The sequence below is a fragment of the Hordeum vulgare genome, chromosome 6H, assembly GCF_904849725.1.
Source record: "Hordeum vulgare subsp. vulgare chromosome 6H, MorexV3_pseudomolecules_assembly, whole genome shotgun sequence".
Taxonomy (NCBI): Eukaryota; Viridiplantae; Streptophyta; class Magnoliopsida; order Poales; family Poaceae; genus Hordeum; species Hordeum vulgare.
In genome coordinates, this window is record NC_058523.1 from 274,593,385 (window position 1) to 274,612,305 (window position 18,921).

The following is an 18,921-nucleotide window of genomic DNA, read 5'->3' on the forward strand; positions in this document are numbered from 1 at the left end:
AGATTTGGTGGAACCCCATGTTTTTACCCCAAAACCAAACCTGTTAAGTTTCATTTCCAGTGGTGGAGTGGAAGCACCCCAAGTCACTGTCGAACACCTATTGACAAGAAGGGAAAAACCCTCCTAGCCACTGTTTTACCCAATGTCAAGGCCCCAAACTTGGTGGGTTAGAGCACCAGAACACCCTGAGCACCCAGTCAATCAGCCCCTCCCCAACTCCAGGCACAAGTGACAAGAACTCCAATTTAAGCCGCAGGGCAGTACTGGTAACACTAGTGTTCCTTGCTCCCTTGACTAGCTGGAGCTCCCACTAAGCCACAACGGCTAGGCACACTCCCAGCCACACTAAGGACATGGAGGACACGTCCCAAGTGCCCAGAGCGAGCCAGCATGTCGTGGCATGCCAAAACTGCGCTCTGGGCGCGCTGCAGAGCGCCACCAGCAAGGGGACGACGCTCCGGCCGGTCCCAACCTCCCCAGTTATGTCCAAATGCTCCCCCGACAACCATTCAGTGCAAAGTACCCCAGGGACCCTCTCTCCCTCGCGCAAGAGCTCAGGCGACACGTGCCCGTGCGCGCCCGACGCGGCCGAGCATGCACGGTCGCTGCGGCTCGACCTCACTCGCTCTTCCTCTGCAGCCGTTGCACCAGGAGGTCCTAAACCACGTCCCAAACCCGTGGTTTCGCGGTCAGCACCTCACTATGCTCGCACGCGCGCTACGGTGAGTCACCGGCGGGCCCGAGTCGGGTAACCGTCGTTGGCCTATAAATAGGTCCCCCCCGGCACCCCAACACCCTCCAAGCAGCTTCAGCACAACCTGTAGACACTCCCTAGCCACCCAATCGAGCTCGCAGAGCCCCGGTGCTCGAGATCGACCGAGGCCCCTCCGCCTCGGAGCTCCGGTCGATCTCCGGCTATACGTCGGCTCCTGCGCTGGCCGACCTCCCATTACACTCCCCTTGACACCAGGAACATTTCCCCTAACTTCCCCGACCGAATCCGTGCCCCTAGCCCCTAGTTCAACACCAACCCGAAACCCTTCCGCCACGGGCAGCTCGTCGTCGGCGACCCAGACCACCTCCGGTGATGTCCCGACCACGAGCAGGTAGGCGGAGGCATGAGGGACCCGTTCCCGTTCCTAGATTGGCATGAGGACAACGGCAGCCTCGCCGGCGTCCATCTCCACCTCTCTGGCTGGAGGTAGGAGAAGGACCCGACAGGTGGAGCCCACCTGTCGGTGTCCTGGGGCAGCCAGCGCGCGCAGCCGCTGACGCTGACCCCACGGGCCCGCAGGTCAGGTTTGAACCTGGCTCGCGCGCGCCTGGTGGACAGGCCTGGTGGCTGGGCCGGCTGGATCTGTTCCCTTGGCCTTTTCCTTTTATTTTATTCCAGTAACTTAAATGATTTTTATAAAAAGATTTAACCAGTAGAAAAATATAATTCTTCCACCAGTAATTTTCTAAAAGTGACTAGTATTTGATTCTGTAATAGTTGACATGTATCAAAAACAGAAACTATTTTGATATAATAAAATGATATTAAAAAGCTCTTCTTTGCTTCTGTTTGCTTTTAAATAAATATGCTTAGCTAATAAAACTATAGGAAACATTTTCCAAAATAATAAACTGAATTTATTCAAGCCTTGCAACATTTTTAAAAGCACTTTCTGATCTGTTTTAGTGAGAGCTAGTATTTATTTATTCCTTTCTCGACGGTAGAGTTACCGAGTGACGGAGGATCCGGAGCGGAAGACCTCGAAGACCCCGTATACCTAGCTGACCAAGGCAAGCAGCCCTTTTGCCATGACTTAAGTATATAAAATGATGCATGCTAGTATAGCAAGAATTTTCCCGTTGCATGTGATCACGATGCCGGTTCATCATTGTGGTGATGGTACCGAAGGCTTCTTCAAAGCACTTGCATGATAGTAATGTTATTCACATGGCTCCTCAGAGCACAAACATGATGAGCTGACCCTACTGTCCATGAGGGTCATGCTACTGTCATGTTGATTAGTAAAGTTATAAGATCATTGCATTGAGCTTGACCCTACTCTGTGAGGGTCATGTTATTACCATGTTGACAAGTAATGATAGAGCATATTATCATGAGCCTGATGATGAGTTAAATAAAGAGTTTATGAAAACCCCGTCGGGTGCCACTAATGCCCGAAGGTGATGATGAGTTGGTGATCACTTTTGGTGAAGTGATGCACCAGTGATTTTGTGTGAGTATGGTTTCGGAAATGGGATTAGATTTATGATGTGTCGACCGTCCCAACCTTACCAGTACGACCACGATACCCCTTTATGGGATGGGGCTTTCTTGATTACTCTGGTCGATACTAGCAAAGAGCCACATTACTAGTGGCGGGAGTGATCGGTCTCACTCTCGTGATGGGGTCATGCCAGGTAGGACGACTATGCCATTATTATGAGTTCCAGGCACACCGTTGGTCCCTGCATGGTTGATACGGTCCAGAGTCGATGCTCGTAAGACGTACAACATGTGGGCTGGGTACCAATCGTGTGGACCTCTTTGTCTAGTATCGTCAGGGGAAAGATGATGATCGGGTACTTACCTCGGGTATATGTGATATACCGCGGGTCGTGGATGACACGGAAGTTTCTCGTTTCTCGTGGGTCGAGCGTACTACCTCTGCAGAGTGTAAACTATTCGAATAGCCATGTCCACGGTCAAGGATAGTTGGGTGGTGCTGCTTAAACTACGTCCAGTGTTTCCGCATAAACCAAAAGTGTGTGTGTGTGGTGTTAAAAAGGTGTTGTTATGATAATCACTATAATATGATCAAGTTCGGTGACTTGACATATAGGGTAAACCCGGATGGTTTAGCCCTCATTAGTACATTGAGATTATGACAAGTCCGATGACTTGGCATATAGGGTGAACCGGTGTGTTCAACCCTTGTCAGATATGTTGATATCTGTAACCTGTTCTTAAGAGTAACCCTTTAACTTGTTGCATATACCTGATCATGCCACCACATTCCATTCCACTAAAGATAGATGTTACTATTATTCTTTACCATATATATATTCATATCATGGGCTGTTTGCGAGTACATTCAAAGTACTCATTGGCTTGCCACTGGTTATATTATTGACCAGACATGGAAGGACCGGACTTTGGCGATGAGTACACCGTCGGAGACGAACCTGGGATCTAGGACGCTTCCAAGTCAGAATGCATGTCGGTGTAGGCTTGATGGCATGGGCACCGCTTAGCCCTTACGAGTTTCCGCTACTCGATGTATTCGTTTAATTTGGCTTTAGGCCTTGCTCTTGAACCCGACCTTCTGGTCGTTCGATGTAATAATTTCGGTACTTGGATGTAAGACTCTATTATTCAGTATCTGTGTTCAGTGAACATTGATCCTTGGGGTCACTGGGCACGGCGAACTCGACTTGCTAGTCGGGGTCCCCACAGAAACAGTTAACAACTCGGGTTTCCTTTTTGCCTTGGTATTATGCTTCCGTTAAATCTTAACTGACTAACTATCTGGCTCCGAGGGGTTTTGTTTCACGGGATCCTCATATGTTACTCTGACTTCCATCTGTTTATGTAAGCTGACTTGACTGAAGGAGGTTCTGGCAGAAAGATCTGGTTCATGGTAGGCTATCCTTTGACTGATCCATATGTGAGGACACATGCTCCAAGGTTGTCGTCCAACATTCTCGTCGTTCCGTCTATCGACATCCTTAAATGAATAGTAGGCCGTGTAACGCTGTAATATTATTGCTGCAATCGAATTGCTGAGTTGTCCTCACAGATTTGAATATCCCCTTCTGACGATTCTGAGCATATCTGGTTGGGCTGAGCGGGTTGACTCGATATAGGGTCCTTGCAACTGGGATAGACCCATGTGTGTGTACCCACGGTGATTGATATCGAACCACACTATTTTGAACATTTGTACCATATTGATCTTGCATCCATTATTATACCTGTATGGCCAATATTGCTCCTTCATTATGGTTCTCTTTACCTGCATCCTTAGCTGAAAGAGCTTAGTCTGATGTGTTCTTGATTCCTTGGATGACCATGGGTGCTGCCAGGTACAATATTCTAGCAGGCATATTACTTAACAAGTTATAGTTGTAGAGTAACGACCGTCTCAACCCTTGGATAACACCGGCAAATAAACCAATAGCTACCTGAACGGTCTTTACAACTCAGATCTGGGACATTACTGGGGTAACTCAACCTCGACTCAAGACGGCTGAAAAGCAGCTCAGAGCATGAGACGGTGTCGATAAGAAGAAAGTAGTAGTCCCCTAAGCAGCCGAGAAACAGCTCAGAGCATAGGGTCACTAGTATGGAAAGAAATTCAACAACAGCCCGAGACGGTCGAAAAGCAGCTCAGAACGCGGGCCAGTTGATCACAAGAGAAATAAAAATCGGCATCCACCTCGGACGGCCGAAAACAGCTCAGAACACAGGCATGGTGGCGTTATCGAAAAAAGGCGGGCAAGGGTTCATGTGTGTCCCATACAGCTTATCCATAGGTTGTTGGTCATCTCACTGAAGTGTATAATTGGCGTTCTTCTTCTTCGTACATAGCTCATGCAATAGTCGGATTCTCACCGGGCTGGCATCATTGTATGATTAACTCATATGGCCTTGTTAGCATGTCCACCATATATATTGGGTCTATGCGGCTGAGAGCTTCATTCCTGAAGCTGGCTTGTGTCCAGACTGACTTTATGCCTTCTGACCAACTATTGGGGATCAGATCCATGGAATGCAAGGTCATATGCTGCCAACAGTCAGTGGAATAACTTGTACCAGTGAGAATGTGATTCCTTCCCAACAAAGGTTACTTATCTTGTGTTGTAAGTCATCAAGAATATCATGTCAAGGAAGACTGGATAGCTTGTGCTAGAAGTTTCTTCCAGGGTAGCTTCCTTATGTCGGAAGCTTGCTGTGATAATTTACTGGAGAAGCATGGGTGTCTTGTATGGGCAATATCCGTGTATCGTATTGAGGAAGCTACAGGAACCTTGTATCATAAGCTTTTCTGGTAGCTTGCGGGGAAAGACTGGGTTGCTTATACCTGAATCTTTCTTTTTCCATACGCAAGCTAAGTGCATGTATATGTCCTTAATGTTCCTATTGTCGGTTACTTGCTGTATGCAACAGGGTCTTCGGCTATCCTTCTTGCTAAACACTAAGTGCATAGCTCATTCTGACTTCCTTATGTAGTATAGCAGGTTTCAAATTGTATTCATAACAGATTCAACCATGTATATGAATCATACCTTTGACTCGAAATGTACACATCCTTGCCTTCTTGCTGATTTTATGATTGTTGCTGCGAAGGTTGCACTGATGTATACCTGATGCTGATAACCCATCTAGTCAGGATATCATTTATATTCAGGCCCAATATTCTTGATATAATGGAGTCTGCTGAAAATTCTATATTGCTGAACTGAGCTTCCAAATGACTGTCTCTTCACTAATTCTTTGAGTCTAATGTCGGTGAGCAACATCCATAAGGGGAAAATAAGGTAACACCAAGGGCCCAAAGAAAGAAGCAAACGACAAACACACACAAAGCAGCAAAATCACACACATGCAATATCATATTCTATAGCTATTCACAACAATAATATGCATTCCTACTTAAGCACAAAAATCTCGCAAGAACTCCAGTACTATGGTCTAACATGTTGTAGCGGTGTGCACGAAAGTGAATCAATGTGTGGACGGGTGTCAGTGTAAACAAAGCTACATCAAATAGGGACTTACACCAGTTTCATCTGAATGGACGTGATGGCAAGGGAGAACTTGGTGATCGTGGGTCGGAACACAGGGGTCACGACCACGTAATCATCAAGCGTACGAAAGAGAACCGTACTCGTCCAGAGGATGGATGGCAGGGTGGGATAGCGATGGAAAGAAGGCTTGCGGGCATTTCCCTTTTCTGATAAGAAAAATCAGTAAGGGTTGCCAATGCGGCTAGAGGGATGGGCAAGATCCGGGATAGAAGCATATCTATCACCGAGACAATGGAGTGGCTGAAGAGAATGCATTGGTGTGGTACCGGTGCATCAATCCGACAAATTATCGACACAACGAGGCACCTTGGCATCACTCCACTGAGGCAAAGATGACACCACACCAAGGAACAAGAATGCAAGCTGGAGAGCGCAGGTAGTGCATCGGAACCAATGCCACCTACACTCGCCAGATCCATCGTTAGTGATAAATATCTAGTCTATATGCATGTTATGCACAAAAAATGCAACAAACAAGTGCAGCAAACCACCTGGATCCTATACTACCAGTTACTAACGCTCGCGCGGTCTAGGGCATCCTACAGCCAGACCTGCTCTGATACCAACTCTTGTGGCACACCGGCTTAGAGGAAACCGGAACGCACCGTATTCCAGCCTAGGGACCAGTCTTCTGGAATATGGCGCCGTTGGAATAGAACAAATCAGCTCTTTATTACTATGGAAAGATTACAAGGGTACATGGATTACAATGATACTACACCTGCCTACGGTAAATTCTACTCTAGCAGCAGAACAAGGACGATTGTGATGAACTCCACTCTGTAGGGACTCTGGTTGGAACGCGCATCCTAGCTCGCAACTCGGAATCCTCGACAAACAAGCAATCATGGCATAACCTGAAAACTGGCATGACACGCCAGGTGAGTACTTTAAATGTACTCGCAATCTCACAACAAGCATTAGCATTAAGACAAGACAATAGCATAGCAATCAGGATTAGGTAAAGACTTATCATCACTAATGGATAGTTGAAAATAACTATACTAGGCTACTCTCATCGTATTCTGGTGATACCAACTCTTGTGATCTTACTCAGAACCTTTAGCGAATATCCTCAAGACTTGTCATCGACATGATGCCGAACTGCTATCATACTCAGATGAGTTCTTCCATCATCAATAACATAGTTATGGTTGACCACCTACAAAGGTCTGGACGGGCTATCTAATACCGTGGACACGGCTATTCGAATAGGTTTGACACTCTGCGGAGGTTCCACACTTTACCCACATCATGGAGCACTGACCTCGTGATTCCATTCGGGTGGACCAGTGTTTCTCCAACGAAACTTGTCTGATCTGTGGCTCTCTCATCGTACCACCGGCATTCATCCTTCCCGGAAGTCCTGCCCTGGGTGGCCCCTGTGTTCTCATGACACCTACCACCGTCGTGGCCAAACTAAACTGTCCCAAATGGGGACGGGCCCAAACAACTCAACTGGGCTCACAAGGTTATCGTCGCCTACCAGGCCAAGGTAGCGCGCGCGCATAACCTTCCCTCTTTGTTGATACCGATAAAAGAACACGCGATCAAACCAATTCAAGGTCGTCCCATACCGGCAAATGTGGTTGCACGGATAAGCCCGGACAGGTGACTCTCGATCAACCAACTTAGTAACTTATCCCTGAATAATATTTTTGTCATAGCTGACACTTTGATGTCATAGTAATCCGATAACCAATAAGCTCAAGACACTACTGTTGATTCATATCCACAAACTGCCGGACGAAACCCGAAATAATCATAGACAGTAATCTCAACATCATGGCATCCACTAGTGTGTAAGACACTAGTCACTAACAATCTCGTACTCACTATGATAGACATTTATGCAAACATTGCATACTCAAATTCCAGACTATAAATAGATATACTTGTGATTAAAATAGTTAATAAAACTATGATATTGCAATGCAATTAAGCAAATGAGAGTTGTGGCTTGCTTGGGATGAGGGATCCACCGGGAAGAAATGCGAGAAGCTCGTGGAAGGAATTGCCGGAAACAGTTCTCTCTCAAAGGAGCTGTTTACGGGCAAGGGCAACATGGTCATTTCCAGTGTGTGTACACATAGTGACAATGGTACCATCATGACGGGTTTTATGAGACGAAGACGTGGGCTTTGTACTCACCGGAATCAGATTTATGAGCGGAAAGATATTGATGATTGAGTGTGAGAGAGCCATTTGTAAATAAATTATTTGCAACTGAGTCCTCAGCAATTATTTCAGTGGAAAAGAACAAAGTGCACTATACAGTTGGGCTGGCTTGGGCCGAATTTGCTTCAGGAGGGGCGCGCAGGACCGGAGGGCTACCAGGCGGCTCCTGCTGGGCCGGCCCACCTGTGTCGCTACCTTGCTTTGAAACAGGCGGAGGGAGGCTGAGCCGCTGAAGAAAGGGCCCCACTTGCAGGGTCGCCTCCTTCCTCGCGCGCGCTGACCAGAGGAACAGAGGCGAAATCGGCAGACGATTGCCAGCGCCACCGGCCACCGTTTGCGACGCCCGGCACACGGGCGTGCTCAGGAAAGCAAGCAGCCTCCACCCACGTAGCTTACGGGTGCTGGGGGTGCTCGGAAGAGGGCGGGACGACGGCCGCTACGGACGGCAGCGTTGGTGAGGTCAGGCCTGAAGGCACGGTTGGTGCCGCTATGGCATTGGTGGTCTGCCGATGGTGTTGGAGGATCAAGGGACGCTCGGGAAGCTCCAATTTAGGAGGGGCTCAGCGGCGGCCATGGCGGCAATTAGAGGTGAGGGGAGGCTCCACCAACTGTTGGATGGGTTGGGGAGGATCAGGAGAATGGGGTGGAGAGGATGGAGAGGTCGAGGCACCTCGGGGCTGCTTAAATAGCCACGGCGACAAGAGCAGATGAGGACGGTCGCCATGGAGATCCTAGCCCTGCACTGGAGCTTGCGGGCGAGGTGGCTGGATGCTTGCAGCCTCGAGAAGCTTTGCAGATGAGCGGAGAGGGCTCAGGTGAGCTCGGGAAGACTCGGGAGAGCTCGGGGGAAGAAGACGACACGGCGGTCACAGGCTGAACAGGGCGGGGCTTGTCGCGGTGCGGCAAGGCAGAAATCAGAGGGGGGAGGGGTCCAAGAAGAAGGGGACGACGAGGGGGAACTACTGGACAAGACTAGAAGTCGAGGGAGAGAAGAAATGGACGAGGCCGAGGGCTCCACTGCACAGAGCACGACGATTGCATGCTGGCTGCGTGGGCACCGTGTGAGCTGGTGCACGCTTTACACCCTGGCATGCAGCACCATGTCTAGCAGAGAGTCCTTCCAAGGAGGGGTCCAACTGAGGTGATAGATCAGAAAAAGACACCAAGAGTTGATGGAAGGCTTCACTCGAAGTTGGTTGTAGCAAACTTGGCCCTATTACTGTGATAAACAGAGAAGATATAAGGGCAAAACATCATGTCTGGAAGGTTTAGGGTAGGAAGGACTACAATCGTATGAAGTTTGAGGAGCACAGGACCAAGATTTAATAGGGTTGCGTTGTAACTCACTAATCTGATCCAGAACAAAGATTTTGATGTGGCACTCACGTACTGGCTTGGATGGAGCTGAAACTTGGAGGAGATGAGTTATTTAGGATTATGAAGATGATGTATAAATTTGATACCATCTGGATAAACCAAAGTGGTACTTCCTTCAGATAGTATCCCACTGGACAGAATATTCGGAAAATTACTGGAGAAAAAAGGCTAGATAAAATGAGGTCAAATTTGGTTGAGGGATGTTTTATAGATAGGAGAATGTCCTGGTAAAATTTCAGGAATTATGGAGCAACATAAAGCATAGTTTCTTCACAATCCAAAATAATGACCAGAGAGAAAGGTTTGATGCTATGGTCACATAGTTGAAGGGGTGATACTGAAATTTGGTGGAGAGGCATGATTTGAGAATATTGAGGTCATGTAAAAGTTTCAACTCATTTGAACACTCCTACCTAGCACTTGCTTCACAAAGCTTCCTCTGGATCAGAAACTTTGGAAATTTGCCAAGAAATATTTAATAGTCAAATGAAGTTGAATTTTGTCATGAGGCAATTATATGGATAGGAAAGAGTGACCACAAAGTTTGAGAGAAAGCAAGCACATATAAAGGGTACTTGCTTCACAACTTGACAGATAGGGAAGAATCTGGAAAGGAATATTTGAGAAATATTTCTGAACATGGCAAGGAAAGATTTTGTCATATCTGAGGAATATATGACCCAAGAGATTTATGAGAATTATTTGCGAATTTTTTGAATGATAGAAATGCGGGTTGCTTCACAACCCAAGGCAACAGGGTTATTCCTTTAATAGGAAAAAGGAATATTCCCGGGGAAAAGATTATTTGGATTAGCTCAAGATGGAAATGACAAGGTCTTGGGATGGTTTGGAGGTTGGCAAGCCACTAGGGAAGAGGAGTCAAGGGTGATCCCTTTGGGTTCCAAGACTATCAAGCCACAGAAAAGCAAAACCAGACCAAAATAAATGAAAAAAGAAATGAGCAAAATCGAGGTTGTTACAAATATTGTGTGCCCTCTTGGTCTGCCGCACATTATATATCATGCATGCATGAACGATTGTGTCATTTATCGGAAGGAGCACACGGAAAAAACTAGTTGTCTGGTGTGCAATTCTTCTCGATATAAGAAGGTCAAAAAGAAATTTCCCAAGAAAGTTCTATGCTACTAACCGATCACTCCCCGTCTGCAATGTTATTTCGCAGATCCTAAGGAAGCAAAGCTCATGCGTTGGCATGCAAAGAGGAAAAAGCCTGATGATGGAGATGGTCCAAAGCTAAGACACCTCGCAGATGCAAGCTAGTGTAGAGCATTCAACATCGAATATCCACATTTCGTAGTTGATGCAAGGAACATAATGCTAGGCGCGACTGCCATGGCATGAATCCGTTTGGCAACCAGATCACCAACCATAGCACATGGACCGTGTTTGTATGGATGTACAAGCTCCCCATGGTTATGTATGAAGTCAAAGTACATACACATGAGCACGTTGATTCAAGGGTTGAAACAATCGGGAAATAATATTTATCTTTAGTTGGGGCTACTTCAAGAGGAGTTAGAAACGTTATGGAAAACACCAGCCAAGACATGGGATGCCAACAAAGGCGAGTATTTCTATACGAGAGCCGCGCTGATGATGCTGGTGCACGACTATCTCGATTACGGGTATCTCTCAAGCTAGGTATGCACGGATATTGCAGATGCACGTGGTGCATGGATGATACAATGTCATAGCAGCTAACGTCAATGAAAGATGGAAGGTCTGGGAAATCGTGTACATAGGGCATAGAAGATGGCTTACGAATGACGACCTGTGGAGAAACCGTGGACATCTATTCAATGGTGAGGCTGAGCATCGAGGACCTCCATCTAAGCGGAGCGTCACCAAAATCGATGAGCTGCTCAAAAACTAGGAACACTCCTGTGGGGACCCCGACTTACGAGTCGAGCTCGCTGAACGTACATACTCAGTGATCCCAGAGATCAGTGCTCACCGAACACACATATGTTGAATATTAAGAGTCTTACATCCAAGTCCCAAATTATTACATCACATGACTGAATGGTAAAGTTCACAAGGTAGGTCCTATAAGGCCAAATCACACTGATACAACTAGCGGCAGATATCTTAGGGCTAAGTGAGTGCCCATGCCATCAGCCTACACCAATAAGCATTCTGACTTGGAAGCGTCTTAGTTCGCAGGGCCGTCTCCGAAGACTTACTCTTCTCCAAACTCTGGTCCTTCATGTCTAGTGAATAATATAACCAGTGGCAAGCCAATGAGTACTTTTGAATGTACTCGCAAACATCCCATGATATGAACAATGCAATTGATAGGATCCAAGTAATATGCATCTTTGGTGGATAACATCTTGGTTGTAAATAAACATGATCATTGATGTGCAACATAAGCTAGATGTTGATTAGAAGAACAGGTTACAGATATCAACATATCTGTCAAGGGTTGAACACTTCGGGTTCACCCGATAAGCCAAGTTACCAACTTGGTCATATCAACTATTTTATATTAACACCATTTACCACACACTCACACACACTTGGTTTATGCGGAAACTATTGGACATAGTTTAAGCAGGATTACCCAACTGTCCATGACCGTGGACACGGCTATTCGAATAGTTTTACACTCTATAGAGGTAGTACGCTAGACCCACGAGATTCGGGAAACTTCCGAGACATCCATGACTCGCGGTATATAACATACCCGAGGTAAGTACCCGATCAATGCCTTTCCCCTGACGATACTAGACAAAGAGGTCCACTCGATTGGTACCCAACCACATGGTGTACGCCTTACGAGCACCGACTCTGGACAGTATCAACCATGCGGGGACCAATGGTGTGCCCAGAACACGTAAAACGGCATAGTCGTCCTACCTGGCACGACCCCGTCACGAGAGTGACCACACATCACTCCCGCCACTAGTAATGTGATTATTTGCTAGCACCGACCAGAGTAATCAACAAAGCCCCATCCCATAAAGGGGTAATGTGATCGTACATGTAAGGTTGGTACGGTCGACACATCATAAATCTAATCCCATTTCTGAAACCATACACACACAAAATACCCGGTGCACCACTTCACTAAAAGTGGCCACCTAACTCATCATCACCCTCGGGCATTAGTGGCACCCGACGGGGTTTTCATAAACCTTTGATTTATACCAACATCATGCTCATGCTACTATGCTTAGCTCTACTTGTCAACAAGATATTAGTGTGACCCTCATAGGTGGTAGGATCATGCTCAACATGCAGGTGCGCCGCAGGAGCCATCGGTAACATCACTTCAATGATTTACCGATACTAATGATCACATGCAACGGAAATATTTGCTATACTAGCATGCAATATAACATATGCTAACACATGGTCAAAGGGCTGCTTGCCTTGGTCAGCTAAGTATCTGGGGTCTTCGGTGTCTTCAAGTCCAACTCCTTCATCACATGGGTTTTCTATCGTTGTAATAAATAAAAGCAATAAGTAGCTCACTCCAAAACAGATCACAAAGTCACTTTAAAAATGTTGTTTAATTCTAATAAATCAGTATTGTCATTTTAAAAATATTTGTCTCTTGTTTTAGTGAAAGAATATTTTTAAAATCAATTTCACAGAAGCAAAACTATTCCAAATTAGCCTTTTTAATATAATAAAACAGAATAGTTGTTACAAAAATTCATCCAAGGGTTCTGTTAAATACTACACATTTTTAGGAAAATTATGATGGAAGAATAATAAGTTTATACTGGATAAATCTGGTTATAAAAGTCATTCAAAACCAGGATTTAAATACAAAGAAAAAGGGCAACAGCCCTGGCCTGGCTTAGCGTTGGACTAGGCCGGCCCAGTGGCCAGCCAACCAGCCTGCCCAGGTGTAACGCCCAAGATGCGATCCTATCCTTATTTTGGCACGAAGGCCTCAACAGGGATAGAAGCGCATCTCGTCGTTTCGCAAGAATGAATTTCATTACAAGTACATGTACTGAAGAGAAGAGTATATGGAATTGGCTTACACTCGCCACAAGCTTCATCAGAGTCACATCAGTACAATACATAAACATCACGAAGAAGAGCAGGGTCCGACTACGGACGAAAACAAACGAGAAAAGAACGACGTCCATCCTTGCTATCCCAGGCTACCGGCCGAGAACCCATCCTAGATCGATGATGAAGAATAAGAAGAAGCAACTCCAAATGAACAATCAACACGCTCGCGTCAAGTAATCTTTAACTGTACCTGCAACTGGTGTTGTAGTAATCTGTGAGCCACACGGGACTCAGCAATCTCATTTCCAAAGGTATCAAGACTAGCAAAGCTTAATAGGTGAGGCATGGTTAAGTGGTGAGGCTGCAGCAAGCGACTAAGCCTTTATTTAGTGGCTAACTTACGAGTACAAGAATAAAAGAGGGGGGATGATATACGCATATCGGACGTGAACTACTGATGATCAAATGAATGATCCTGAACACCTACCTATGTCAGACATAACCCCACCGTGTCCTCGATCGGAGAAGGAACTCGCGAAAGAGACAGTCACGGTTACGCACACAGTTGGCAAGTTTTAATTAAGTTAACTTCAAGTTGTCTAGAACCAGTGCTAAACAAAGTATCCACGTTGCCACATAACCGCGGGCACGGCTTTGCGAAAGATTTAACCCTGCAGGGGTGCTCCAACTAGTCCATCACAAATTACCACAAGCCGCATAGAAATCCTCGATCACGAAACTCGCGACCTCGTTGGACTCCTTAGTGGAAAACCTCAACTCTCAGATTACCCAAAGCATCACCAGAATCCCGATGCACAAGACATTCGTCAAGGGTAAAACTAATCCAGCAAGCCCACCCGACGTGTCGACGATCCCGATCGGAGCCGCGTATCTCGTTCTCAGGACACGACGGATGAGCGCAGCGTATAGTGGCCTCAGAGAAATCTCACGAGTTGCCCCGGGTTGGCCCCGCAAACGGCTCTCTTTTGGACCAGCACCATCAGCACTGGCCCTCCCTGTATTATGTAGAATTACTCCTCGGGTTCATGACGCCCTATGCTTTACAGTATTAACAGAATTATTATGTTGGGAAAATATAGTACCAATGTTGGGCCTTGCCACACCATCTTTATCTGAAACGAATTATCAAGGGGTCCCCATAACAACCCGATCGTGTTAGAAGCGCTCAATTATGGAACATAACACCGGTAGCCGAAACTAAGGGGGCAAAGGTGGAACAAAACACCAGGCTCGAAAGGCCGAGCCTTCCACCTTTTACCAAGTATATAGGTGTGTTAATTTAAATAGCATTCTATATGGTGATATAACAAGGAACCCATGTTATCACATGGAAGCAATTGCACCTGCAACTAGCAACACTAACAAATGGTTAAGCAAGCGATAACATAGCCAATCAGTGGTTTGCTAGGTTGTGAACAGGTTGAAGAGTTTCATGGCAATGTTGAGAGGCTGATATTTAACAGGTGGTAGGCAGCGAGACATATCAATAGAAACGGTAAAACTAGCATGGCAATGATAGTAATGGTATCTGGGGAAATGGTCATCTTGCCTGAGATCCCGCTTGGAAGAAGAACGACTCCGTGAAGCAGACGAACCTATGTAGTCAAACGGGTCCTCACATTCTGACATGCTTGCAGAACTCTATCGAGACAAAGCAAACCGGAAACAAGAATCAACACACGATATTCACCACGGCACATGCAAGACAAGATACAATCCACATATGATGCATGATCAGTTGAATATATGCAAGACACGGCATAGCAATTCACAACAATCAAACACTACACATTAAGTGAAGTTCAATATGCAACGAGTTGCATATTGACGAAACTCCACATACGAATTATTTAGTTCTATCCCGATTAGGTACATGGCGGTATTAAATGTGGTTAAACGTGGCAGGAGGTGAAGCATAACTAAGCTATCTATCTAGGCATTTCAAATGAGGTCGGAAATGACATACAGCTTCTCCGAGACGACCTCATGCGTTAATTTATAATTCTGTCCAGATCCGAATTAACATGTTTTAATGTTTGTTAAACAGCAAAATAAATAGGTTCACGTGATTCTACGCGTCATTTCAATCAATTTACACATAAAGAACATCTCCAACGGAGCTACGGTTCAAAAGATACGAACACCGCAAGATATGATGGCATGAATGCAATATGTGTGCAACGACAGTCGCAAGAATTTCAAAACACACAACCAGAAAGATAATATGAAACTACACGAGATTCTAAGCAAGTTTCATATAGGACACGATCAAAACGGAGCAATGGTTCGACAACTACGAGCTAAACAAGAAATCACTACAATGTGCCAAAATCAGCCACATATCATTTTCTACACCCTCGAACAACAAGCTACCCAAATCCAAAATTCTCAAACAAGGCATGAGACCGTAGAGGGAAGATGCACTACAACATTCTACTAAGAACATCTAGCATGGAAGCATGGATCACTAGGAAAAGAACTCACAAAATGGCATCTCACACACAGTTTCAGACTTAGTGAAAATATCAGTTTATGACAGTGCAGTTTTCGATCTGAAGGCATAATTAGAGCAGCAAAACCATAAGCTACAGGACTCAAAATGGCATGAAAATTGACAGCATGCTAGAGAATCGTAAGGTCTACAACTAACTCCATTGCACCAACCTCAAAAGAGCTACAAATCACCAGATAAACTCATGCAAAACAGCAACAAAATATAACAGATTTCAGACTTAGAAATATTTCAGCATCTCCAAATAAGCACTATTTCCTAGCAAGTTGAGAACAAGCAAACCACACCTAAACATGGATTTCTATTGCAACCAAAATTACCAGGGGATAGCATACATATCCAAGGACAAATCTCTAGTTGACAACTCCTTCATATCATGCACGGATTAAATCCCATAAAATAAACAAAAGGGCAACATGGCAAAATATCACGCGCACTAACTTACTCGAAAGACAAAACTAAATGCGCAGTTAAATTCTATGGATTTTTCTACCCCAAAAACATATATAACATATGGGCTTGCAAAATAAAAATAACGTCACACGAATATGCGAGATTATGTCCTAAGCACGATATTACAAACTAGCGACGGAACCTACATGCAAAAATGCAAACAACTACTCTAAAATACATGACAAAAGGGTCCCTAAAAATGAGCATTTAAACTACGGGATTTGAGCAATCCGGACATGCACGAAAATTAATACGGGACAAGCAACCTATTGGGACAGCATGTGTTTCTAGGCATATGGCAAGTTAAATCACTTCGAACATGCATGCAAGTTGCCAATTATGAATCTACGCGAAAAACTACACAAGTTTCATATATAAATCGCTCCGATCCGATACACAAGACAAAAGTTACGGGCGTTTTAATATCCAACAATTTTCCGGAATTAATAATTCTGAAAATCCCTAAAAAAATATAAACTACCGGGCCTCATCTGAGGGCGCAAGATAGCTAAGAGACGCTTAGGCAGGGGATAGAGGGGGTCTCGGGGATGCTCACCTTGGGCTCGGCCCGGGAGAGGAGGAGCTGGGGAGGTGGCGGGCCTGAGGCGGTGGAGGCAGTTGGGGAAGGTTGGCCTAGGCCTGGGCGACGCGCTGGGCCACGGGAGCCTCGGCCTAGCGTTGGCCCTAGGGGAGAGGCGAGGCGGCCACGGGCGCTTGCCCTCGTCTCCCTCCCATGCTCCTGCACGAGCAGAGGTCTGGCGGCGGCGTGGGAACTGCGACTTCCTGGCCGACGGTCCAAGGCGAGGGGGGCCAGATCCCGACGTGCACAGCCGGATCCGGAGCTGCGACAGCCATTCCTGGCGGTGGAGGCACGAGGCGGCCATCAAGCTCCATGGTGATGGGGACCTGCGGGAGAGAGAGGCACCGCGGGTTAGGTTGAGAAGGGGAGAGGATAATAGAGAGAGGAGCGGGGCAAGGGAGGGTCCGGTCTGGACGGCGGCGAGGAGCTCCGATGAGGCCCTTCGGCGACGAGGCGGCGACGAGGGGCAGAGGAGCTCCTCCTGGTCCAGATCGTGGCAGCGAGCGGGAGCAGCACGAGGCGGCTGTCTCGCGGGCGAGCGGCGACGGATCGGGCTCGGGCAGGCCTGCGATGGGGTCGGGCGGGCCCGGCGGCTGGAGGTGGAAGAGAGGCTCAGGTTGGCTGCGCTAGGGTTTGAGGGGCCCGGAAAACAAGGAGGAGAGAGAGTGGTTGCCTAGAAATGGCATAGGGGTCTATTTATAACAATGGGGGCTAGGTCTAGCAGAATTTCGCCCCGGTTTCAACCGCGCGAATGGAATTGAGTAATCCCGAACACGGGACGGGCTAAGTGGCCACGTAGAGTAGGTTAGCCCGATAAGAGAGGGAAAACGACACCCGTCAACATAATTTTAAAACACAAAAAAACGTTCGACGATAGACCGAATACGGTGCCGCTACGGTCGACGGTTCGGGTACAAGACGGACTCCGATTGCAACGAAATTTGGCAGGCGGCCTACCTACAACTAAACAAGACCACACGTAATGTTTCAACCCAATGAGAGGAAGTTTTATGCACACTTTTAAAAACAAGATTTAAACGATGCCGTGGGCACATGCGAGTGTGGTCGGGCTCAGAACGGGCAACGACGAGAACCGGCAACTAATAACGGATGCAACTTTGAAAACTGGCCGCAACGGGATGCCGATGCAATGTGGATGATGTGAATGATGGATGATGACGTGACAAATAAAAATAAACACACAACGAAAGCGGAAAGAAAAGGGAGTCTTTTGGAACGTAGGTCTCGGGCTGTCACACCAGGTGTGCGCGCTGTCAAGTTTGAACCTGATGCACGAGCCCCTGCGATCAGCTACTGCGGGGGCGAGGGAGAGAGAGATGGGCCACCGACAGGTGGGGCTTACCGGCGTGGCTACCGACGTCCTCAGGCCCTAACAACGGTAGGAATGGGTCCGGCTCGTCGTCGCCTACGTTCTGGTGGTCGATTCGACGATAGGGGGGCTCTGGTTCCACCAGCGACGAGGTGGCCGCGACGGAGCGGTTTAGGGTGACGGTGGAGGTGGCAGTTACGGGCACGGATTCACTCGGGCGAGAGAGGGGAAAGCTTCCTGGGGCCACGGGGAGTGCGCAGGTGGGCAGAGGGACGCGAGAACCGACGTGTAGCCGAAGATCGACCGGAGCTCCGAGGCGGAGGGGTCTCGGTCGATCTCGAGCACCGGGGCTCTGCTTGCTCAATGGGGTGGCTAGGGAGGTGATTGGAGTCTAGGTGGAGTGGAGAGAGGGGTTCTGGAGCAAGGGGAGGGGCTATAAATAGGCCCGCGAGGGTGAGCCAACTCGGGTGCGCCGGTGATCCCACCGTGGCGTGCATGGGGGTGCAGAGAGAGGCTGGGGTCGAAACCACGGCCTTAGGACGTGGTTTTGGACTTCCGGGACTCACTTCGAGAGAGGGGGAGAGAGGAGAGCTTGAAGGAACTGAGCCATAGTCAAGCTTTCCGGAGGAGGCGGTGGCGGTGGAATATCGCCTTGCTGCTGCTCGTGGTGATCTC